At 43.7% G+C, this 25,069-nt stretch overlaps 1 protein-coding gene across 6 annotated transcripts in view; it reads right to left on the reverse strand.

Annotated features, from left to right (window-relative positions):
- Positions 1-1,446: 1,446 nt before the first annotated feature.
- The window catches only part of ZBTB38 (zinc finger and BTB domain containing 38), a 173,235-nt gene continuing 149,612 nt past the window's right edge, over positions 1,447-25,069 (reverse strand). For 2 of the 6 annotated variants that reach the window (XR_002076886.2, XR_008422567.1), the window contains 2 exons: positions 19,402-19,536; positions 1,452-4,072 (listed from right to left, as the gene is read on the reverse strand). The gene's annotated coding sequence lies outside the window, so the exon portion shown is untranslated. Of the gene's footprint in view, positions 4,073-17,161; positions 17,667-19,401; positions 19,537-20,704; positions 20,864-25,069 lie in introns of those variants that run through there. The other 4 variants (XR_002076892.2, XR_002076893.2, XR_008422566.1 and 1 more) reach the window with 4 other exon arrangements.

Consider the following 25,069-nt stretch of genomic DNA (forward strand, 5'->3'; position numbering starts at 1 on the left):
AGGCCCAAGCCCAGAACATTGTCCTTCAGAGCTCACAAAATGCTTCTAGCGGTCAGCAAATCTGGTAAGAATGGCCACCTCTCCAGCTAGGCCCCTAGTAGCACTGCTTGGGCTCAGAATCTCTCATAAAATCAACTCTTAGCCCTAGTCCTCATCTCTTTCCTTTGGGCCTCCAACTAGTCTAAGATGCCAGGTTGGAAACAGGAGAGTTTTATGTTATAGTTAACTCAACAGATACTCCCCACCTCCTTCTCCTTTGCTGCCTCCACTATGGAGGTCAATAAAGTTAAGTATTGCTTTTCTGGCCACCCTGGCAGCCAGGGTTGGTTATATGACTCAATGAGACATGAGAGGGAGTCTTCTTTGTGCTTCCAGAAGAAAAGAATAGTTTTGCTTTTCTTGTTGGGAGAATAGATGAGTCTGTTGCCACACCTTCTCCCTGTGTGCCCCCCCCTCCACCGCCTTCTTCTTTCATTGAACATGGATACAATGCCTGGAAATGCAACAGCTGTCTTGTGACTATGACCGAAAGACCAAGTGAATTCTTGTCCCTGAAATATTTGAGCCTCTGCAACCAGCTTTGAATTTCATTCCTCCAGGCTTCTGGTGAGAGAAAAAAAAAATAGATGCCTATTTGTTTAAGGTACCATTTGTCAGTCAGTGAAGCCAAAAGCATGATCCTAGCTGTTACAAATTTGACTTTTGCACATCATGTGCTGACACTATGAAACCATCTCTTATAATCCAAGTTGTTCATTCATAAATCACCTGATGCACACTGCTCATCACTTGGTGGCTGTGCATGCCATTTGCTGCTACTGGAGGAAGGAGTCAGGTCTCCACCAAACTGGGGGATATCTAAAGGCAGTTATTTAGGTGGCATTTTTGCTAGGATCAGGCTTGGTGGCAATCTCTCTCTGGCACTGTGTCCTGTCTCTGACTTCTTGACATGGCCCTACAGAAAAATGTAGAGGTTAAGGACAACCCAGCGCTGTATTCCAGCCCTCACAGTGTGGACCCCAATGAAAGGACAGATGCCTGAATTAACCTCCCAAGGTCAAGGGTGTTGGTAGTCTTCTCCTAGGTCACTGCTTCCCATTTAAAATTAAAAAAAATTTTTTTAACGTTTATTCAATTTTGAGAGACAGAGAGAGACAGATCATGAGTGGGGAAGGGGCAGAGAGAGGGAGACACAGACTCCGAAGCAGGCTCCAGGCTCTGAGTCGTCAGCACAGAGCCCGACGCCGGGCTCGAACTCACAAACTGCAAGATATGACTGGAGCCGAAGTCGGTCGCTCAACTGACTGAGCCACCCAGGTGACCCCCCCACCCCATCTTCAATTTAAAATAGAGTGAGATTGGGGGCGCCTGGGTGGCTTATTCCGTTAAGGCTCCAACTTGGGCTCAGGTCATGATCTCACGGTTCGTGGGTTCGAGCCCCGGGTCGGGCTCTGTGCTGACAGCTCAGAGCCTGGAGCCTGCTTTGGATTCTGTGTCTCCCTCTCTCTCTCCGCCCCTAACCCACTCGCATTCTGTCTCTGTCTCTCTCAAAAATAAATAAACATTAAAAAAAAATAAAATAGAGATCAGGAATGTCATGAGAGAATAAAGTCCTCTCCCCTTAAAACATTTACAAGTAATATTTTTGTTGTTGCAAACTGTATTTTATGTAATTTTGAAGACTTTGGCATTTATTTCATAAAACTGAATTCCAGGGAAAAAACATGGATATTCAGCCACAAAAGAAATAGGAAGTGTGATAAGCTGGTGACCTATTTGAAATAATTGAGTCCATATGGCCACTAAAATGGAAGCCTCTAGTTTGCTGTGTTGTTGCTTTAAGCCACGTGAGGTCATCCTTATGAGGACACTCTAGGGCTATCTGTGCAGATATGGAGGAAAGGCTGATGGAGAGGGGCCAGGAAGAGTGGAATCAAAATCCAAAGGCATTTACTACTGCATTTGAATGGAGAGCCAGATGTACCACTATCGCTTAACACCCTTACCCCAAATAATCCTTCTTAGTAGATGTCTTATCTGCAGCCACACCAAACAAATACTTTAGTGAAATTGCTGGGGGCAGAGGGGGGCAGCTCTGAGGATCTTCTAGTAGTGAGCAAAAGACGGAGAGAAGCAATAGTTGCTCATACTGATCACACCTGAAATGTAATAGCTATTTTGTCTGGTGTGCTAGTTTGGTGTATATTTACATTGAGAGTAGAAATACGTGTTAAGGCTTTTCGTCAATTTTCTGGAAACCTCCGAATATTCAACTTTATTTTTCCATGGAGTCTGGAATTCTACAATAGGAACTCTCCTAACTTAAAGGTTTTTAGGAACCCAAAATCTATGATTTGCATAATAGTACTGTATGTATTTAGTGCTGTTTAAGAATTAATATCACAGGGGCACCTGACTGGCTTAGTTGATAAAGTGTGTGACTCTTGATCTGGGGGTCTAGTTCGAGTCCCACATTGGGTGTAGAGATTACGAAAAAAAAATAAACTTAAAAAAAATTAATATTGCCAAGCTTGATAAAATGTTTAAAATGAAAAAAGCTAGGGCACCTGGGTGGCTTAGTCAGTTAAGCGTCCGACTTCAGCTCAGGTCATGATCTCATGGTCCGTGAGTTTGAGCCCTGTGTTGGGCTCTGTGCTGACAGCTCAGAGCCTGGAGCCTGCTTCGGATTGTGTCTCCCTTTCTCTCTGTCCCTTCCACGCTCACACCTCTCTCTCTCTCTCCCCCAAAAGTAAATAAACATTAAAATAATAATAAATAATAATAAAATGAAAAAAAAGCTGTCTTTCATGTAGTGTTTGGGAAGAGAAGATATAAGGAGACAACAGCTCCTTCCTCCATTTTTCTATACCAGGTCTTCTCAACTGTGGCACTATTGACATTTTGGCTGGGATAATTCTCTGCTCTTGGGGACTGTCCTGTACGTTGTAGGATGTTTAGCAACATTTCTGGCCAACAGCATCTCCCGGTTGTGATAACCAAAAATGTCTCCGGACATTGCTGAGTGGCCTCTAGCCACTCCCATGATCATCTCCCATTGAGAATCCGTGCTCTATATGAATACATCTTCAGTAAAATGGCAGGTGTCTGTGTTTGTAAACCTGCCAAAAACTGCAATCCATGTGGTGCAGACCCTGAGTAGGTAGGGTTCAAAAAAGCGAAGTCCTGGTAAGAATTCTACTTTAAAAAAATTTATTTATTTGTTTATTTTGGTGGGGGGCAGAGAGGCAGAGAGAGGGCGAGAGAGAGAATCCCAAGCAGCTCCACACTATCAGCGCAGTGCCCACCACGGGGCTCGATCTCACAATCCATGAGATCATGACCTGAGCTGAAATCAAGAGTCGGATGCTTAACCGACTGAGTCACCCAGGTGCCCCAGGAATTCCACTTTTAAATCTCCAGGAATGTGAATGGGATCCAAGTATGTAATCCACAGCATCTTTCACCAAAATAATTTTCCTCTTCTCTAATATTCAACCATTCCATTCCTCACTCTCGTTCCCCTCCAGTAGTGTGCTCTCCCATCCACCCACTCTCTCCCTTCTTCTCCCTCTCCTACATGATGCATCTGAACACATTCATGCCCCCTGCTCTCCGTGGCCTCTTTTATTCTTTCTCCTTGCAACCTACCCGTGTGGCTTATACCACTTCCATCCCTCTCCCCTCCCCCTGGTTGTGTGGTGGAATTCCCAAAGATCTGGTCTGGACCCTGCAAGCTCTTCTCCACAGTTGGGTGTGGGTGGATGGGAGGAACTGAGCAGCTAAGCGGCACCACATTTAGCAACGGGGAGGAGGACGGGAAGAGCTGGCGACACTCCTGAGTGTGAAGGGTTGCAGATTTTTTCACCCTCCTCACAAATGCACAAGAGAAGATGCAGCATTTTCATGTCTCTAAAATAGTTTTTGTCTTCCTGATGAGCCTCTAACCACCGAAGGGAGAGAAAAGTATTCCGGCACATAATTTAAACAGACATTTTAGGTAAATGGTCCTCCTTAGGTAAATGCATCCTCCTTTTCTGTCTCTTCGAGATGGTGGAGTTGTGGCTAGCAGACCCTGCAGGGACAGAGAAAAGATAGGATCCTCAGGTCCATGCAGAAGCTTGTGCATCTTTGTTGATTTCTGCTGTGGGTCGGTGGTCTGGACGCTTCCTGGGTTGTATCCAATCCATCTCTGGAAGTTCTGTGAGCTCTGCTCGGGCTGTAACTACAGTACCTAAGGCCTGGTCCCTCCTGCCTTGGAAGGCCTGCTTCTGCTCCCTGATGACTCAGTCTCTGCTCTGGCTGCTGCTGCAGACCCCACATCCTCCATCTGGCTCTTGCCTAGGGTGTCCACCCCCAGTCTTACTGCTGATTCACCTTTTCCTTGGCCTATGCTTGGAGGCCTGCTGGCTCTCGATTCAGCTACTTTCCAGGCCTCTTCTCTGGAGCAGATGGGAACTCCTTGGTCCAATTTATTCCATACTGGTCCTGGAGGCAGCCCAGGAAATCACATTTTGCTTCTCTACCAGCAGAATGATGCTATGCTGTTGAGGAAGCCATTCCCGGGGTGATGCCAATCACCTGCAACGTCAGGCCCTCTCAGAGTCCCAAAGATGAAGTCTTCGGAAACCCCTAACCTTTCCCCCACCCACCTCACAAACCTCCTTGCTTTGGGTGGAACCAAGAGAAGGGAGATTAGGCTCACCTCTGAGGGCTACGCTACCTTACTTCCCCTTCTTTCTTAGATAGTCCACTAGAACTGATAGGGTAGGAATTCCTCCTTCTCTTCCTCTTTACTCCAGGACTTCCCTTCATAAGAACTCTATGATCAAGTTGGCTTTTGATATGTTAACAAGAGAGAGAAGAGAATCTAGACTATCTTTTCTCTTTTACAAAGTCTAGTTTTAAGATAATCTGGCTGAAAAATTCAAAAATCTCATTTGGAAACAGACACTTAACTTTTGCTTTCTCTGTTTCTCTTTTTCTTTCTATTCCTCCTGTAACAATCCTAAGCTTCCCTGAACAACTGGAAACCACTGGAGGTATGGGGGTGGAGAGAGGTCAGCATAAGGAAATATACAAGAAAACAGCATCTTCGTCTATTTCAAAACTATATTATCACCATTATATACGTTGATAATTTTTCATGCCACATGTTATGTTCTAATGTGGTTGTTCCATTGAGGCCTGCAAGGCTGAGACCGCAGCCCTGTGGGTAGACCACATCTGTCCAGTGAATGGCCGGAAGAAGACGTAGGTCCTCAGACAGGAAACCAGACTCTGAGGGCAAATCTTAACAGAGAGAGGAGAAAGGGCTCTTTGCTATCCTTGAACTCACAGGAGCCTCAGGACTAGGACAGTTCTCCTATTTTCTCTCCATGGGGTCAGGCCAGGACTTGCAAAAGGAGACTTCTTTGTAGGGCTGAGCTTCTCTGATTCTACAATTCACAAGTTTGCTGTGCTAACATGGTTTTAATGGGAGGGCCAACATAGGGCTATCAACTTTTTATTCTGCAAAGCAAAATGTTAGAAACAAGTCACTGTTTATATCATCAATGATCTTTTTTTTTTTTTTAAAGGACCTTTAACACCTAAAAAGTTGGTGATTTTGTTTTAAGGAAGGCATCATTTATTGACAAGAGAAAAAGTCACTTCAGATGCCTGGAATGGCAGGGGGGGAGAGGCATTGAACAGAGGCAGGAAAGGGAGATAGGCAATGTCTCGTCCAGGGGTGGACTTATACTTCTTTGCCTACAGGATTTGCACAAAGACAACTGGGGAGCAAGACCGAAAGAAAGTTACAGCATGTCATGGAGAACCTGAGTGACAGAGAGTGAGAAACTAGAATGTCAGCTTTGAGAGAGCTAGAGTTTCTGACTGTGTCATGAGAAGGGAATTACCAGGAAGAAAACCATATTTGGGAGATTGAAGTTAAAGGTTTTGTGCAGCCTCTGATGAAATTACTGCATTTTGAGAGAGAGAGCGAGAAGAAGGAAGGGCATTTTGAAGAGAGAGGATGGAACCCATCCCAGGCTTTGGCTGAAGTGTAACATTTCATGGGAGATGAACGGAGCACTTTCCCTCTGTTGGTTATTTTGTCTGTTGAATACCACGGCCGGGCTGATTTTAAAGAGTGCCACAGATACTCCTAATAACTTAATAGATATGCACAGGATAGATTTTAACATTTTAGACAATTCCCTTCTTAGAGAGAGAGAGAGAGAGAGAGGGAGGGGGACAGAGAAAGAGAGAGAGAGAGAGAGAGAGAGAATGAGTGAGGGAGGGGCAGATAGAGAGGGAAACAGGATCTGAAGCAGGCTCTGTGGCACAGAGCCTGATGTGGGGTTCAAACCCACGAACCATGAGATCATGACCTAAGCCAAAATTGGACGCTTAACCAACTGAAGCCACCCAGGCACGCCGCCCCCCGATTTTTGCATTTTTAAATTTGACTTCATCAGCTAAACTTACTATTTTCTTACCTTTTCTCTATTAAATACTAGCTTTGTTTAATGCCATTGTCTACACTTCAGATAAGAGAATCTACATTAAACTGTAGTCTAATATCTGTTACACAAGCATTGTCAGGGAATGCTGGGAATGACAGGGAACAATTAATAAAATTACCTTGTGTGCTCTGCATGAGTCACTTGCAGACACAGACATTTGTGATAGAAATACATTCTATAGTGATGGTGTGGTGATTTCATCAATAAAAGATTATAGAAAAGAAACTTCAGGAACCTGAAGTTCCTTAGTCATTATTGTAAACATCCGTTATTACGCTGGAAAAGAAAGCATGAACATGATAGCTAACAGAATCCTGGCCAAAGATGTTACTAATTATGCTTCATAGGGACACATATATTTTTAAAGGCTATGTGTCAAACACATATGCGCACCTTGGTCTATTCGTCCATTTTAGGAGAAATTCTTATTGACTTCATAATGTTGAGTTCCCTCATCTCTTGTCAGTGGTTTTATTGTGCCAGTGTTAAAACGGAGTTGTTGGCTTGCTTATCTCTACTTCTGGACAGATTTCCAAACTCTTTAAAAAAATTTTTTTTTAACATTTATTTATTTTTGAGAGACAGAGAGAGATAGAGCATTTCACTCTTTAATTCATTGGAAATTAATTTTAGCATATGGTTGGAACCAAACTTTACATATTTCCCCCCAATAGGCAAGAATCTCAACACCATTTGTTTAATAGGCCATTTGCTTTTCATTGGTTTGTATTCCTTCTTTTATTATAAACTACACAATCCTATATGTAATTACAATTTTCTGACTTTCATTTCTGTTCCCTTAATCGGCCTGTCAATTACTGTGCCAATACCACACATATTTGACCACAATAATTATTTAATAACTTTTAATATCTAAGTCTTCCTCATTGCTAATTGCCTTTGGAATTTTTCTCATCTTTTCTTGTTTGCTTTTTCTTCCAGATGAACTATTAGAATCATCTGCCATTTCTCAAAATGCAATGAATAGAATTTTGATTTTCCCCTTACATCTTATTCAACAAGTATGTATGTATGTATGTATGTATGTATTTTTAAAAAGATTTTTGTTTTTTTAAGTAATCTCTACACCCAATGTGGGTCTTAGACTTACAACCCCAAGATAAAGAGTCACATGCTCTACTGACTGAGCCAGCCAGGCAACCCTCAACAAGTATTTATTAATTGATATAAAGGAACTCATCAATGTTGACCAAATAATAACGGCAGTAACATTTGTAAGTCTATATTTCCTTATATTTGGAAAGTGCTTTAAATGTACTAGGGGTGCCTGGGTGGCTCATTGGGTTAAGTGTCTGACTTTTGATTTTGGCTCAGATCATGATCTCACCGTCCTGAGATAGAGCCCAGCATCAGGCTCCCATGCCCAGCTTAAGAGTCTCTCTCTCCTTTTCCCTCTGCCCTTCCCCCACATGTCCTCTCTCTCCCTCTCTCTCTCTTTCTCTCAAAAAAAAAAAAAAAAAAACCAAAACCATATTGTTCATCAAGAAGTTTCAGAATACTTGAAAACAAGATAATTAAGGCAGGTGTAAAGAGGGGGAAAAAAAATCTCTTCAATGTAAACCCGGAGGGGAATAGGCTGGTTGATTATAAATAGGATTCAGAAAATCAGAAAATTGAAAGTTATATAAGAGGTCAAGGCAGAAATTGGGGAAAAGGATACATGGGCTTAGACAGTCACATACTCTAAAAGGAGACTCAGAGTATTAACAGGTACTGGGTTAACATCTCAGTGGAGGGCATCCTGAGTTCTGGGTTCATGTTCCATGGATCTGAGATAGCAGCTCTGCAACTGGGTTGGATAAACTGTCTTTGTAGGAAGATAGGGAAAAAAGTTTGGGTGTGAAAAAGTAAATCAACCATACTATTAAATGCTAGAGTTAAATATAAGTTGCATAATCATCATTATAATTTATATTCGTTATTTATTCTATTGGATAAATTAAGAGATTTTAATTAGAAACTAAGATAATGTAATTAAATTTGTAAACAGAGTTTGAATGTTAAGTGAATTTGATTTCCTACATCAATAAGTAAGTTTATTTATTTTTGAGAGAGAGAGAGAGAGAGCATGAGAGAATGCAAGTGGGGGAGGGGCAGAGAGTGAGGGGGAGACCGATGATCCAAAGCAGGCTCGGTGCCATCAGCACAGAGCCCGATGCAGGGCTCAAACTCATGAACCGTGAGATCATAACCTGAGCTGAAGTTGGACACTCAGTGACTGAGCCACCCAGGTGCCCCAACATCAATAAGTTTCATTTCATGTATTTATTGCTTTTTGATGGATTTAGCAAGATTTTTTTTCTAGTTAATATCGTTTTAAAAGTTTTTAAAGTTTTATTTTAATTCCAGCTGGTTAATGTACAGTGTTATATCTCAGGCGTGTAATATAGTGATTCAACACTTCCATACAGCACCCGGTGCTCATCACAACAAGGGCACTCTTTAGTCCCCATCGCCTATTTCACCTATACCCCACCCACCTCCCATCTGGTAACCATCAGTTTGTTCTCTATAGTTAACAGTCTGTTTTTTTGGTTTGCCTCTCTCTCTCTTTTTTTTTCCTCCCTTTGCCTATTTGTTTTGTTTCTTAATTTCCACATATGAATGAAATCATATGGTATTTGTCTTTCTCTGACCTATTTGGCTTAGCATTATACTCTCTAGCTCCAGCTATGTCACTGCAAACGGCAAGATTTCATTCTTTTAAAAAGCTTTATTTTAGAGAGAGAGTGAGAAGGGGAGAGGGGCAGAAGAAGAGAGAGAATCTTTAGCAGTCTCCATTCTCAGCACAGAGTCTGACAAGGGGCTTGATCCCATGACCCTGGGATCATGCCCTGAGCCAAAATTAAGGTTTGGATGCTCGATCAAGTGAGCCACCCAGGTGCCCCAACATATTATTCTTTTTTATGGCTGAATGATATTCCATTGTATATATCCAGTCATCAATTGATGGACACTTGGAATGCCTCCATATCTTGGCTATTATAAATAATGCTGCTATAAACACAGGGGTGCATGTATCCCTTTGAATTAGTGTTTTTTGGGGCACCTGAGTGACTCAGTCAGTTAAGAGTCTGACACTTGATCTCGGCTCAGGTCATGACCTCACAATTCGTGAGATCCAGCCAAGCGTTGGGCTCTGTACTGATAGCATGGATCCTGCTTGGGATTCTCTGTCTCTCTCTTTCCCTCTCTCTGTTTCTTCCCCCCTCTCTTTCAAAAAATAAATAAACATTTGAATTAGTGTTTTGTATTCTTTGGGTAAATACCCAGTAGTGCGACTGTATAAGGCAGTTCTATTTCTAACTTTTTGAGGAAACTCCATACTGTTTTCCAGAATGGCTGCACCAGTTTGCATTCCTACCAACAGTGCACTAGTGTTCCTTTTTCTCCACATCCTCAACCAACACTTGTTTCTTGTGTTATTGATTTTTGCCATTCTGACAGGTGTGAGGTGATATCTCATTGTATTTGATTTGTATTTCCCTGATGGTAAGTAATAACGGACATCTTTTCATGTGTCCATTAGCCATCTGGATGTCTTCTTTGGAGAAATGTCTGTTCATGTCTTCTGCCCACTTTCTAATTGGATTATTTGTTTTTGGGGTGTTGACTTGTGTAAGTTCTTTGTATATTTTGGATACTAACCCTTTATTTGATATGTCATTTGCAAATATCTTCTCCCATTCTGTGGGCTGCATTCTAGTTTTGCTGATTGGTTGGATTTAGCAAGATTTTGTTTGTTAAGTTTATAACTGTTTTATGAGATAACTGAAATGCCTGAGAGGATTTGACACTAAATTTGTAAATGTTGTCTTAGGGGTGCCTGGGTGGCTCAGTCAGTTAAGCAGAAGGACTCTGGATTTTGGCTCAGGTCAGGATCTCATGGTTCATGGGTTCAAGCCCCATGTCTGGCCCTGTGCTGACAGTGCAGAGCTTGTTTGGAATTCTCTCTCTTCCTCCCTCTCTCTGCCCCTCCCATGCTCACATTCGTTCTCTCTCAAAACAAATTAAAAAACTTAAAAAAAAATTTTTAAAAATTCTTGTAAGAAAAATTTGTAAATGTAGTAAATGCTTAAGGGTATTTAGTTAGGTCAATTAAAAAAAAATGTTTAATGCTTATTTTTAAGAGAGAGACAGAGTCAGAGAGTGAGCAGGGGAGGGGCAGAGAGAGGAGACACAGAATCTAAAGCAGCTCCGGGCTCTGAGCTGTCAACACAGAGCCCGACTCAGAGCTTAGACCCGCGAACCGTGAGATCATGATCTGAGCCAAAGTCGGACACTCAACCGACTGAGCCACCCAGGTGCCCCAGGTCAATTTATAGAAATAGTTATTGTTGGGGGCGCCTGGGTGGGTCAGTCGGGTAAGCGTCCGACTTTGGCTCAGGTTGTGATCTCGCGGTCCGTGAATTCAAGCCCCACGTCGGGCTCTGTGCTGACAGCTCAGAGCCTGGAGCCTGCTTCTGATTCTGTGTCTCCCTCTCTCTCTGACCCTCCCCCATTCATGCTCTGTCTCTCTCTGTCTCAAAAATAAATAAACGTTAAAAAAAAAAAAAAGAAATAGTTATTGTTAGGAGAATATCACCTCTCTCAAGGGTGAGAGAAAATAATTATTTTTATTTTTATACTTTCGAATGTATGTATTTATGAATAAAACAACTCTGTTTACAAGTGACTTTAAGCTTATTTTTCTAACTTAAATGAACTAAATATTGATTCAGACGCATGTCAACCTGTGTATTTCTTCCTGTGCTCCAAAATCTACTTTGGACCTTAAAAACTCAATTGTAGTAAGATACCCAACTCATCTAGGTTTTCTGGAGACTACTTTGGTTTTAAAACTGGGAAACGTGGCAAACGGGGGCAGGAGGTCACTGTTCTTGGCAGACAATCCTCTGACCTTCACAACAGCCCTGGGGCAACCCGGTGTGAAACCTGTGTGCAGGGTTATTATTCCCATTAACAGAGGCAGCAACTGGGCTCAGAGAAGTTAGCATGGTTTGGCCAAGGCCATAGTTTGGTTTACAATTTATCCACCTTTCTCACGTCCTTTTTCTACTTAATGTGATTGGTTGATTTACTTCTGAGGTCTTTCCTTCCTCTCCAGTGGAGAACTTAGTTTCTTCCTTCTAGAATAAATGAGTTTTATTTTCACCTGGAGGAGTCATGGTCTAGGATTAACTTCAGCAATAACCCCTAGAAATTCTTTTGTAGAGACATTCAGGGAGGTTGCCTTAGTCTTTGTAAGATGGGTAGAAACAAAGGTTATGAAGCTGTTCAGTGCATGGATTACAGGGCATTTTAAAAATAATTTTGTTTGTTTGGGGCGCCTGGGTGGCGCAGTTGGTTAAGCGTCCGACTTCAGCCAGGTCACGATCTCGCAGTCCGTGAGTTCGAGCCCCGCGTCAGGCTCTGGGCTGATGGCTCGGAGCCTGGAGCCTGTTTCCGATTCTGTGTCTCCCTCTCTCTCTGCCCCTCCCCCGTTCATGCTCTGTCTCTCTCTGTCCCAAAAATAAATAAAAAATGTTGAAAAAAAAAATTTAAAAAAAAAAATAATAATTTTGTTTGTTGATTATTTAAAATATGTTACTACTTATAATTAGCTTTTTAAAAAGTTTTTATTTATTTAGAGAGACAGAAATAGGATGAGTGGGGGAGGGCCAGGGAGAGAAGGGGAGAAGGAGAATCCCGAGCAGGCTCCCCACTGTCAGCATAGAGCCCAAACTGTGAGATCGTGAGCTGAGTTGAAACCAAGAGCCAGATGCTAAACCAGCTAGGCCACCCAGGCACCCCAGTACTTCATTCTTTCATATGGATGAATAATATTCTGCAGTGTGGCTATACCACATTTTATTTATCTTTTCATCCGTTGATGGGCATTTGGATTGTTTATACTTTTTTGGCTATTACGAATCATGCTGACGTGAACACTGGCGTACAAGTCTGTGTGTGGATATATACTTTCGTTTCTCTTGAGTATTTACTTAGGAGTGGAATTGCTGGGTCCTTTACTAACTCTATATTCAATATTTTGAGGAACTTCCAGACTGTTTCCAAAAAGGTTGCACCACTTTACATTCCCGCTAGCAATGCATAAGGGTTCCAATTTCTCTACATGATCCCTAAATCTTGTTATTACCTGTTTTGTTGTTGTTGTTGTTGTTGTTGTTTTGTTTTTTCGATTATAGCCATCTAGTGGGTGTGAGGTGGTATCTCATTGCGGTTTTGATCTGCATTTCCCTGATGATTAGTGGCGTGGAGCATCTTTTCATGTGCTTATTAGTCATTTGTATATTTTCTTTGGAAAAATGTCTGTGTAGATCATTGGTCCATTTAAAAAATGGGTTATGTATCTTTTTATAATTGAGTCGTAATTGCACTTTATGTATTCTAGATATGGCCTTTACCAGATATATGATTTTAAAATATTTTCTACCATTCTTAGGGTTCTCTTTGCATTTTCTTGGTGATATCCTTTGAATCACCAAAGGTTTTAATTTTGACAGTGTCCAACTAACCTATTTTTTTTTCTTTTGCTGCTTTTGCCTTTGGTGTCATATATAAGGTATAATTCACTTTTAAAAGTTATCATGATATGAAAATAGTATTCATTATGTGATAAAAATGAATACATGCTTTTTGTGCATATATATTTGATATAATATATTATATATTTTATATTGTAAAAATATTTTATAATTTTATACTTTTACATAATACATATATTTTGTACATGTACTAAATAATTTCAATATCTTGAATTTATATATACATACTCATTGGCTAGAAATCCAGAAAATAAGGTGTGACCTTAGCAGGCCATTGAAGAAGAGAGGAACTTTCTTTTTTCCATTTAGCTAGGTTACTATTTATTATTAAAGAGTACAGTTAGGGAAAGCCAAATGGAAGAGATACTTAGGGCAAGAAATGGGGAAAAGGACATGAAGCTTGTGTGCCCTCCTTGGGCACGTGCCACTTTCCCTGCATATCCACGTTTGCCAACCTGGAAGCTCTCCAAGTTCTGTGCTTTTGGGTGTGTTTGTTCGTTGGTTTGCTAGAGAGGCATCTTCTATCTGGGGCAATTGCTAAAGAAGTTGGAGGAGGAGGGATGGGATCAAGGGGATGGATTTTATCCATGTAAATGGCAACACGGTTGTAACAAGAACAGGAAATTTGAGAAAACTTTTGTGAGTGTCTGCGATCTGAAAACAGTTTTCACCTGGAAGAGGGTTAGGCCCAGGAAGCACCACAAAGAGGTTTTCTAGAATTAAGGAGGAGAAATTCATAGGTTTACTCACAAGTACCATCAGATTTGGTGAATTCTTTAAAACCAGAATTGGTGGAAATTTGTTTTTCTTAGGACTGGACACTAGATGTCTCAGTTACCTTGAGTCTGCAATGAGAAACGAGAAGTTTATAAAAAAGGTTGGCACGGGGGCGCCTGGGTGGCTCAGTCGGTTAAGCGGCCGACTTCGGCTCGGGTCATGATCTCGCAGTCCGTGAGTTCGAGCCCCGCGTCAGGCTCTGTGCTGACAGCTCAGAGCCTGGAGCCTGTTTCAGATTCTGTGTCTCCCTCTCTCTGACCCTCCCCCGTTCATGCTCTGTCTCTCTCTGTCTCAAAAATAAATAAACGTTAAAAAAAAAATGTTGGCACAGGAACTGAGCTATTTAATCTTGTGTATGATGTGGCTTTTTATCTGGGGTATTGGAATTTCATTTCAATTAAACTTTTTTTTTTGAAACCTGGCTACAGATAGTTGTTACCTTTGAAATTCTTAACTAAGAACTCATTAAAATATCGGTAATGTACTGTAATTTCCTGGATGAGGAAATTAAATGAAAGATATTTAAAGATCTGCTGAGAGACTTAGATGAAAGTGGAATTGGAAATCAGGGTAGAACCAGAAATTACCAGCTCCCTACATCGTCCTCTAGAAAGCAGTTATTTCCACTGAGTAATGTACAAGATCTTTGTTAATAGAAAAAAAGAAAATGCTCTAGATGAGACAGATATATTTAACAGACGTATGATGTGGAGAGAGAAGCACTGGATTAGGAGCCCAAAGATGTGATTTTTTAAGAGTTAAATCACTGCTTTTATGTTCCAAGATGCCATTCAAATTCTCTCCATCTGGGCCTTGTTTTCCTCCAGCCTCTAGAGAGTTCAACATTCTTTTCCTGGAGGAAGAACTCAAGAACCAATGGAATTCTCATGGCCAATATACAACTTACTATTGTTTTTGGGAATGACAAGGGTCAAGAAAGGCATATCCATTAAACTATAAAACGTTTGTCTATGTGTCCCTGAAATTATCTTCAGTGCCTCTAATGGTACACATTTCCTGTTCTTGGGGGAAGTGGGCTCCAATTATTGCAGGCAAGTGTGGAGACAAGGAGAAAGGATGAGGGTAGCGAAACACTGAAGAAGGTAGAAAAGAGGCCAAGAGAGCCCATGAGAGTGATTATGATCCAGCATACACCAGTTCTTTCACTCAGTTGGTCCCAGGCACTCCTCCCAAACCTGGGAGGGAGGGAAAAGAGTGCCACCATGTGGACTCAGGGTGATCCCTGGGGGTGAACTGATCACAACAGGTACAACTCACTCTCTGGCCCCTCTGGCCCTGCCACTTCTCTCCTGCTCATTCACATATGCTAATCCTGATCTCTCTCTCTAACACACACACACACACACACACACACACACACACACACACACACTACATCCAGGGTAGCCTTGGTCCTGCCCGCATAACTGCAGAGAGAGGGTGGGAATAAAAGGCTAATTGTTAGTACATGAGCCTCTTAGGTGACATTTTTGGTACTTCCTGGGAAATCACCCCTTGCCCTCGGTCTCTGGCCCTCCCAGGGTCATTGCCCACCCCCACATGCCTCCCTCACAGAGTCATTTATCCAGGCTCATGTGGGTGTGCTCTTGAGGTGGAGCTAGCAAGGGAAGCTGAAGGGTACTCAGTCCTGGTCCCAGACTGCTGAGTTTCACTAAGAAGGAACAAGTGATGGCTGTTCTGCCAGGCCACACAATGAGCCGCTTTCTCCGAGAGCCATGACCTTTACCCAGGAAGAGGCCGACACACTTATCAAGTCTCTACATTTGCTGGAGAGAATCTGTGGTAAACAGAGCAAGAAGGCCTTCATTGTCACCGATAGCCTGTAGAAGCTACTAGAGCTTTATATGCAGGGCCCTTGGTTGCCTGGCCAATGGCTATCATCCAATTTTACTGTGGAAATGGATTATTTAAAGTTAAAAAATAATTTATTTAGTTGAATTTGGATCGGTCTGGATGATCGCCAGTGACTGCCAATGTGTCCATGCCATAGAAAACATGCTGGTTGCTCCCTCATAATTTTTGTCTTCACTTCCCATGCTCAAAGAACCCTGATTTTGTACAGTTATTTGGTGACCATGAGTCAATCCCAGAGGCTAACCCTTATTGCAGCCATGCTTTTCTTCCTTGCCGGCGATTGGCCTAAATTGTGGACTGCTGAGGGCCTTTGAGGCAGGGAGAAAGTGCTGCCATGCTGCCCTTTCTTCTTGCTTTTGGACTTGTGTGAGGGTCTGATGCTCTGGCCATCTTCTGAGGGTAGGTACCATAGGCAGAGCTGACAGATGTGAATAAAGGCCCAAGTCCTTACTGATACAACTGAGATTTAGAGATGCCTACTTGGGGACATCTTGCTAAGCTGGCTTTTCTATGGATTGCTGTCCAAAGCATCTTAAATGATACACATGCTTTCCCCCTACCTGATTTAACATTATCAGGCATAACACAAACCCTTCAGCCAACAATTTAGAAACACTCTGCTTTCCCCGTGGCTTAAAGCAGTATGCTGGACTCCAGAGGGTTTCTAAGCAGTTTGTGCAGTTATACTACAGTGGAACCGGAAATTGATTTGAACAACAAGCATCTGGCTGGATGGCCAGGGAATCTTCTTTCCTGTCAAGACAACAGCCCGATTTCCTCAGAACCAGCTTTCTTCTTTGTTTAGTTCTTTTTCTCTCCCTGAAGGATTTGGAATTGAGACCCATCCACCCACTCATCGATCCATCCATCCATCCACCCCTCCAGTAAGTATCTATTAAACCCTCTCCACGTGCTCATTTACCAGCGCGTGCTGAGGACACAATGATGACCGTGGCAGTGCTGTGGGCCATGGAGGCACCGTCAGAGGCAGTCCTGAGGAAACTCAGCCTAAAAAGATTTAGCCGCGGCCAACCACGCAGAGCCACTGCATCAGGTGTGGGGTGAAAGGCACACTGCAACAGGGATCTAGGTGCCACTGCATGGAAACATCCAGAATGGGGTCACTGGCTTGGAGGAAATCTCTGGGGATTGCTGCCTCACTAACAGTCGCTTGACAGATGAGGACACAGACCCAAAGGGAACAGATCATTTGTTCTACATATGAAAATCCATCAAGCTGTACACTTAAGATTTGTGCTCTGTGCTGCGGGCATGTTTAACTTCAGTTAAAAAACCCAAAAAGGATCAAAAGCAGAAATGATCCCTAGATACACTTTTTAAAAAAAATTTAACGTTTATTTATTTTTGAGAGAGAGAGGGAGACACAGAATTGGAAGCAGGCTCCAGGCTCCGAGCTGTCAGCACAGAGCCCGACTCGGGGCTCGAACTCACAAGCCATGAGATCGTGACCTGAGCCGAAGTCGGATGCTCAACCGACTGAGCCCCTAGATATACTTTTTTAAAGTTTACTGATTTAAGTAATCTCTACACCCAAGGTGGGGCTCAAACTCACCACCCAGAGTCGCAACTTCTACCAGTTGAGCCAGCCAGGCACCCCCCACCCTATTTTTTAGCATCACTTAAGGAAGGGAATAAAGGCAGAACTTTGAATAAAGAAAGGGGAAAGCAGTGATACTTTACACATCTAAATTAGTGATTATGGGAATGATCCAATTTCTCATCTCTCTCCTGCTGGAAGCTCTTCTACATCTAAAGTCGAAGTTTTAGGGGCACCTGGGAGGCTCAGTCAGTTGAGCTCAGGTCATGATCTCGTGGTTCGTGGGCTCAAGCCCCGTGTCGGGCTCTGTGCTGGCAGCTCAGGGCCTGGAGCCTGCTTTGGATTTTATGTCTCCCTCTCTCTGCCTCTGTCTCTCTCTCTCTGAAAAAAAACAAACAAACATGAGAAAAACTTTTAAAGTTGAAGTTTTAACTTCAACGTCAATGAGATGCTTGTAAATGTGTATTGTTTTCTGTAGGTGATATGCAGTGGGAATGCTGGTACCCCTGTGTTGATCTTAAGAGTTCAGATTCATGCCTTGAAGTTGTTGGCTCCCACTCTGGAGCCAGGAATGGTCAGAAAGATTCAGAATAGTCCAGATGTTTGTGAGGGAGCAAGCTTCAGGGGACTCCTGAAGCAGGAGCAGCTTGCTCTGGCCAATTGGGTTTATCTCGGATCAACCTCAACACAAAGAACCCTAAGGGTATCAGACGGCAGAAGTGGCTCCAAGAACACTTACCTCATCTCTTCCACCCCAGGGGGCTCGGGAGTGCAGTTCTAATCGGCACAAAGGGAGTTTGTTGGCACACGGAAAACCTAGGAGTAAAATTAACTTCAGGTATGGCTGCGTTCAGGGCTCAAACAATGTTATCAGCACCCAATTTCTCTCCACTTGAGGTTCTTACACCATATCAGTTATAAATTCAGGAGCTTCAAGGTGGCCCCACAAAGCTCAGCTGCCAAGAAGAATCCAGTATCTCTGGACTCTATCTTTTCAGCTCCAAGTCTCGCCGGGGGTAGAAACACACCTTCTCTCCTACAACTTTCCCGGGAATCTTAAGTCTCATTGGCTCTGGGTGAGTCACATGCACACTGCTGAGCCAATCGCTGTGACTGTGAAAAATGCAATTGATTGACTTAGGCCTAGGTCACATGCTTCTTCCTCAGACCTCTTCCCAGGCTAGTGGGCGGCTTCCTTCCTCTCACTGGGGGTTCCTGCTGCCACTGTACCCCTGTACCTCCTTCTGGTTTTTCAGGACCATCACACATCTGTGGCCCGGTGGCTGTGAGGTGCAATTCCATGGCTGCCGGGGTGGAGAACAGGCCATACGATATATCTTAATGGCTTAAGAAGTTAGTATTCTCACTTGGCCTCTGAGGCTGGCAGCATCTTAGCCCCTGCCAGTATATAAGGTGGGTGCTGTCATATGGCAGGTCAATAGTTTGGTTTTTTTTGTGTTTTTGGCCCTACTATTCTCTCCCCCATTCTATAGATGCAGTTTCTTCCCCTCTAACCTTAATGGACAGATGACCACTCGTAGCATCTCGTGCCACTACAGAATGCTGGCAAGTAGGTCTGATGTATGCAGCTAGTCCAAGGCTAGCTATAGGCCCATCGGCAGCTCCTAAATGCCCCTCATTCTTTGCAGGCAGTCAACAGGTGCCTTCTCTTTTCACCCCTCTCACTGGGTTGTCTGACTCCATGCCATACCACAGCACCCATCCCTGCATTACAGGGGTCTTTGCATATTACCTCAGGCCACTGTGTGTGTGTTTACCTGTGTGTGTGGTGGGGTCGCTTCCCAGTAATTCAGGCAAGAGGCAGATATTAGTGGTTTATGGGATGGGCTACACCTGGTCAAGTGCAAACCAAGGTTGAAGCAGAACCTGATGTTCTGTGTTTCAAGTTATTGCCCGTCTTATCCTGAGTATTAACTTAATGTTAAACTAAAAACTCTTAGGTTTGGGATATGAAAGGGTAGGTACTACCTAGGAAAACTGTTGACAGCATGCACACACTTTTGTTATGGCAACACTGACCGTTACTTCCTTCAATATGCAAAGCAGGGAGCAAGTGAATGGACAGGAGCTGGAAGAAGAGTGGGCACAACCTTACTGGGATTGGCCTCCTGCCTGGGCTGCTGCTAAATCGCAAGCTGGAGCGTCAGTGACCTCTGCTGGCAAGATTTTTTCCTCGGCTCTGCAGAAAGGATGGAGTCCCCTCCACGGTTCGTGTGTCCGGTTCAGTGTTCTTGAGAGAGAAACCATGAGATTTATGTCTATTGGGGGTAGGGCAGACTGGGCTTTCATGCTAAACTTTTACTGGGGGTTGGAGGCTACAGCAGGCAGCAATCTAGGCACAGATCCTACCCCAGCCTCCATCAGCCCTCTGTCAAACGCTGACAGCTTGTTTACGTTACTCGCTTTCCAAATATAAACATGCTTTCTTTTTAAAATAAATATGCTTTCAAAAAGAACGCATTCAAAAACAAGTTTCGCATAAACAGGTTTATAAACTGTCTTAAGAACATGTTTGCAAATTGGCAAAGGGAGGTGGAAACAACTGTCAAAACAAGTTCACTTTTTAATGTGTAGTATGTGTCGGGGTGGGGGGTGTGGGGGTGGGTTGAGACATCCTTTCCCAGCACCTTCCCAAATCGCACACCTCGCCACGTGCCATCTCATGCACAAAAACATGTGAAACGCTGTTGTGGGACAAGGCCTGAGCCTGCCTCTAAGCCAGGCAGACCTTTTTACAACTGTCCAGGTACGTCCGTAATTGGAGACTTGGGGCAGGAAAGCTGGATGGCGAAGTCGAAGCCATCATGACAGGTCTCGAGGGTCATGCTGATACAGTCACTGACTAAGCAGCTCTTGCCCCTGCAGGACCTCGTGGTGGGCACTTGACCTCTCCTAGCCCACCCTCCCTTCTCTGAATGTTGCGTTTCCGGTTAGGATCGGGCCTCTGCAGCTATCTTCTGACAGGGCTCTGTCCCTTTAACCAGAGCTAATTGGATCCAGACTAAACTGACCAAAGGGAACCAATTTCTTCCACGGGGGTTGGGGGAGGGCAGGAATCAGATATTCTTTTCCAGAATTGGCAATTAGTGCACAGGGACGGCAGTCAGTCTCTGATAGACGCTTTGTGAGGTCCTGTGGGCCTGGCCAGCACCTTGCACTGTGGGCAGGGAGACACAGAGAAGGCTGGGAGCACAGAGAGAACGAATTAAGGTGGCACGAAGGGGGCTCAGAGATGAGGTGGAGGGCTTCCTGGTTACAACTTTCATCCATCCATCTTAGGTTCTTCCCTTGTTTCCTTCCCACATCCCATTTTTGCCTAAACAACAAAAGACCCTGAAGACAGAGGCACTTCTGTTTAGTTTGCGTTGAATACAGAGCAAAATGTTCTGAAGACTTACGCTTGAGAGCTCAGAATTTGAATTATGTTGATTCAAGCTACCAGGAGACTCAGAAGGGATTGCAGCTTCTGTTCATTGGATTTTCTAGATGAGAGTTAAGCAGAAAACTCTCTTCCTGTTTGTTTCCATCTTTGTTATAAAAGTTGGTCTAAAATGTGCGAATAAAGAAAAGATTGGAAACAAATGTAGGACACTTATACAATACATACAATAGAGTACTCATACAATAGAGTACAATGTAGGCATAACAATACATACATTAGAGACTCATACAATAGAGTACGATATAGGCATAACAAGAAGAAGACAGACCCCCGTGTCCCCCGAAAGGCTCTCCATGATATTGGAGATTATTGGATATTATTATTGTTAAATAAATTAAGTACTGAATGCTATGTGTAGAGTTCTCACATTTGTGTAAAAAAGGAAGGAAACAAAAATATATAAGTTCATATAATATATATAGCTAATATATAAAATATACACATATGCTTGGATATGCATAGGATGTCTGTGGAGGACTACCCAAGATCTAGAACAGTGCATGCCTCCTGGGAGAAACCTTGGGGCAGAATGCGAGGATAACTTATTTTTCTCTGTGTCCCCTTTCACTGTATTTGAAAAAAAATTTTTCTTTTACCATGTACCAGCTCATTAAATACGTACATAATGAATAAACACCTACCAATGCATTAGCCTGCTTTCCCCTTTTATTAAGCAGAGAGCAGTCATTTCTGTTAACCAAGAGAATTCCTGGGCTCACCTATTCTGATATGTTTGCATTCATCTGTAAAAGTCATTGAATGATCAAACATAAGCGGTGAGGAGTGAAGGGTCGGTGTTCCTCGGGCAGCACGAGTGAGGCGGGGAGTGGAACAGGCAGGGGTGTAGTTGCAGAGGAAACAATATCCCAGCTTGAGGATCTGCTAGTAAACTGAGTTCTCATTTCCTATGTAGATTCTCATCACTGTGAGTGAAGTCCTTGGGCGCGGGCCTTTCTGCCTCTATTAAATGGTGAAAACAATACCTTCTTTCCCGGTTCTTGCTCAGATGAAAGCATTTGGCACAAGTCCCTTGCTCAGTTAGTTTTAGCCAAACACAGTGTGTTCTGTGGTCATTTTGATGGACTTTTCTTCAGCATGTCCCAGAAGGAGGGGCATAAAACCTCTATTCGTAGAGATTATGATGATGTTGGATGTTCTGGGTTTGAATTCAGACTGCTGTTTAGAGGAAGTTATTATTAGATGTGTCTCGGGGCGCCTGGGTGGCTCAGTCGGTTAAACGTCCAATTTCGGCTCAGGTCACCATCTCGCAGTCCGTGAGTTCGAGCACCGCGTCGGGCTCTGCACTGATGGCTCAGAGCCTGGAGCCTGCTTCAGATTCTGTGTCTCCCTCTCTCTCTGCCCCTCTCCCGTTCATGCTCTGTCTCTCTCTGTCTCAAAAATAAATAAACTTAAAAAAAAGTAAAAAAAAAATGTGTCTCTGTTCTCTTTGGAGATTTTGCGGGGAGTGGGGACTTTATTCCCTTCAGCATAGGCATCTTTGCCGTCAGTTGGAGAGAACCAGTCTGAGACTGAAGCCAGTAGAGAGGAAAGTAGAGCAGAGAGAAATGGGAGAGATAGGAGAGACAGAGAGAAAGAGAGAGAGAGAGAGAGAGAGGAAAGAGACAGTACCATTTTTCTTAAGCCCTCATATCCTGCTTTGCTTAAAGCCAACTATTCTGTCCGTGGCAGCTGAGAGGGTCGTGGCTCAGTTTCCTTGCCCTTGTGATGAGAAGTAGAAATCCAGTATACTAGAACAAGGTTATGTGTTGCCCACCTACCAGCCACCCCCAACCTGATCGATATGGTCTGAAGGTGGGGCTGAGAAGCGAGGGAGAGGTGATTTCTAAAGGAAATTCAGGTGCTTTCACCATCAGACTAGAAGAGGACTCAGCAGGAAACCCCAGAGATGTCCACCAGGAAAACCCAGAGCTATCCACCACACTTAGCAGGACAGATGGGGGGCTTAGTTCTACTTCTGTTGTGGCTGCTGATGCCCCTTCCCATTCTGAAGAAACTCTTCCCCATTAGGGTGACCAGTCATCCTGGGTTTTCCAAGACTGACCTGGTTTAAGCACTGAAAAGCCCCGCCTCTCGGGAAAACCCTCCTTCCTGGACACACAGTGACGGTCGGTCACCCTGGAATGGAGAATCAGCACCCTTAGCAGAGGACTCATGTTTGCATTGCTGTGCTGATGCTGGAAACACAGCTAAATCAGGAAGCTCTGGACTCTGCCTGGAGGAGCGTGCCGTCTGAGGGAATTGAAAGGTGGGAAGGTGGAATTGAAAAAGGATTTTGCCAGAGAGCTGTGGGGCCGGACTGAGGCAAAGGCAAGCCGAGGTCTGAGGGTTGGTCTCACAAAACACCTCAAGGAAGAAGCTTTCTTTAGAAGGGACTTTTGACCTAGACATTGAGAAATGATCATGTCTGTGGGTGGGGGCGGAGTGGCGCGAGAACGGACCTTTCAGTATTGCTAGGAACTTGTACTCAGACACAGTGTGATGAAAAGCCAGATTCTCTGGGGAGTGGTGACAGCCCCCCGAAGTTCAACAAGGTCAAAGGCAAGAGTACAGATGGAAGCCTATGCAGTGGACTCTCGAACAATGCAGGGACTGGGGACCTGACCTGTGTAGAACCTTTGACTCCCGAGAAACTTAACCACTAATAGCCTACTGTTGACCAGAAGCCTCACTGATAATATAAACAGTCAATTATGTATATGTTGTAGATGTATTACATACTGTATTCTTATAATAAAGTAAGCTAGAAAAATCTTATTAAGAAGACCATAGGAAAGAGAAAATACATTTATAGCACTGTACTGTATTTATAAAAAGAATCTGCATATAAGTGGATTCACACAGTTCAAACTCGTGTTGGTTGAGGGTCAATGGCAGTATATCATGTATCTAAATTTGAAGGTTATAAGTCAGGTGAGTAAGCTCTTAATTAAATATGCTCTATTCTCTTCTTTCGGTAAACATACCTTCCTAACAATCTGGGAGGCCAGGTTTGGATTTAGAGGACCCAGTCTGTGGTGTTCCTGACTGGGGTGAGACAGCATGAGAAAGGCTGGGCCCAGGGTGTCCTTGTATTTCTTCTTACTCTCCGCCCTGCTCCTTCCCACACTGCCGGGGCTTTCGGCACATACACGTGTGATCCTGAAACTTCATCACAAACTCCGTCCACATCCCTTGCAAACACCTGCTCCTTGCCTGTCCCTGGGGTCTAGGGGAGTGACCCTGGCAGGGAAGAGACCCGAGCAGGCCCTGCAAGTGGGCAGAGACTTCTCAGGTCCTGAGCACTCTGGGTGGGCACCTCATTGTTGGCCCTGCGTGCAGACTCTGCCTGGAGAGAGGGGGGACCTCCGGAGGAGGGCCAGGGTGGGGCCTTCCTGCTTAGGTGTAAGGATGCCACTGAATGGTGAGGAGTTCCCAGTGGCTGGAATGTTGCCACAGTCCACATGAGCACTAGCAGAGGAGGCTGGTTCCCATCATGATGACAAAAATCGTGGCCCTGGGTTTCTCTTCAGGAAGAGAAACATCAGAAATGAAGGGGTCTGACCTGGGAAATGGCTTGCTGCTCTTCCCACTATAACCACATTTACACAGATATTGGGCATGTTCCAGTCAAGGTGTGGGATGTGGCCTTTTAGCCCCGTAAAACTGAGAAGCTAGAAATGAACAGCACCTAAGCTACACAGTATCTCAGCTGGCCAGATTTCGGGAGAGAAACTGGCCAAGCCTCAGAGCTGAGTCAGCTTCTCTCTGGCAGTAGCCTATTGCTTATGTGAAGTGAGTAAATTTTTGAATTAGAGATGGCAATTTCTTTTAGATGGCCTTCCTAATGGAAGATGCTCTTCCATCAGAGGGTCTGCAATGTATAAAAGTTAAGTGATGACCTAGATTTTCAGAGCATTATACATTAGACATTATACAACGGGGGGCACAGAAGGGGCATGAAGATCCTTTCGGGGGCCAGTCTATATCTCAGATTCGAATTCCTTGGTCCAGTCATAGGCTCCCCCCATATTTTTACCCTTTGGAGTAGCTGACTAAAAGTTTCAGATTTTGATTAGTTATAAGAAAAACAAACAAACAATACACCCCTCCCCCACTCCTCGCTATACTTCTATTCTTTCCTGATTGGGTAGAGGCAAGCAAAAGTATGAAGTCTCCCATTTGCTTTGGGCCACACAAGACCCCATTTTCACCCCCAACATGAAAAGAGTCTTGTTTAGATAGTCCTTGAAATTTGACTCAATTTGTACCCTCCTCATTTATTTCCATTTAAAGTATTTTCAGAGTTTCTTCCGCTCTCCCA

This window comes from Panthera pardus, unplaced genomic scaffold, assembly GCF_024362965.1.
Source record: "Panthera pardus isolate Hobbes unplaced genomic scaffold, ASM2436296v1 HiC_scaffold_16, whole genome shotgun sequence".
Taxonomy (NCBI): domain Eukaryota; kingdom Metazoa; phylum Chordata; class Mammalia; order Carnivora; family Felidae; genus Panthera; species Panthera pardus.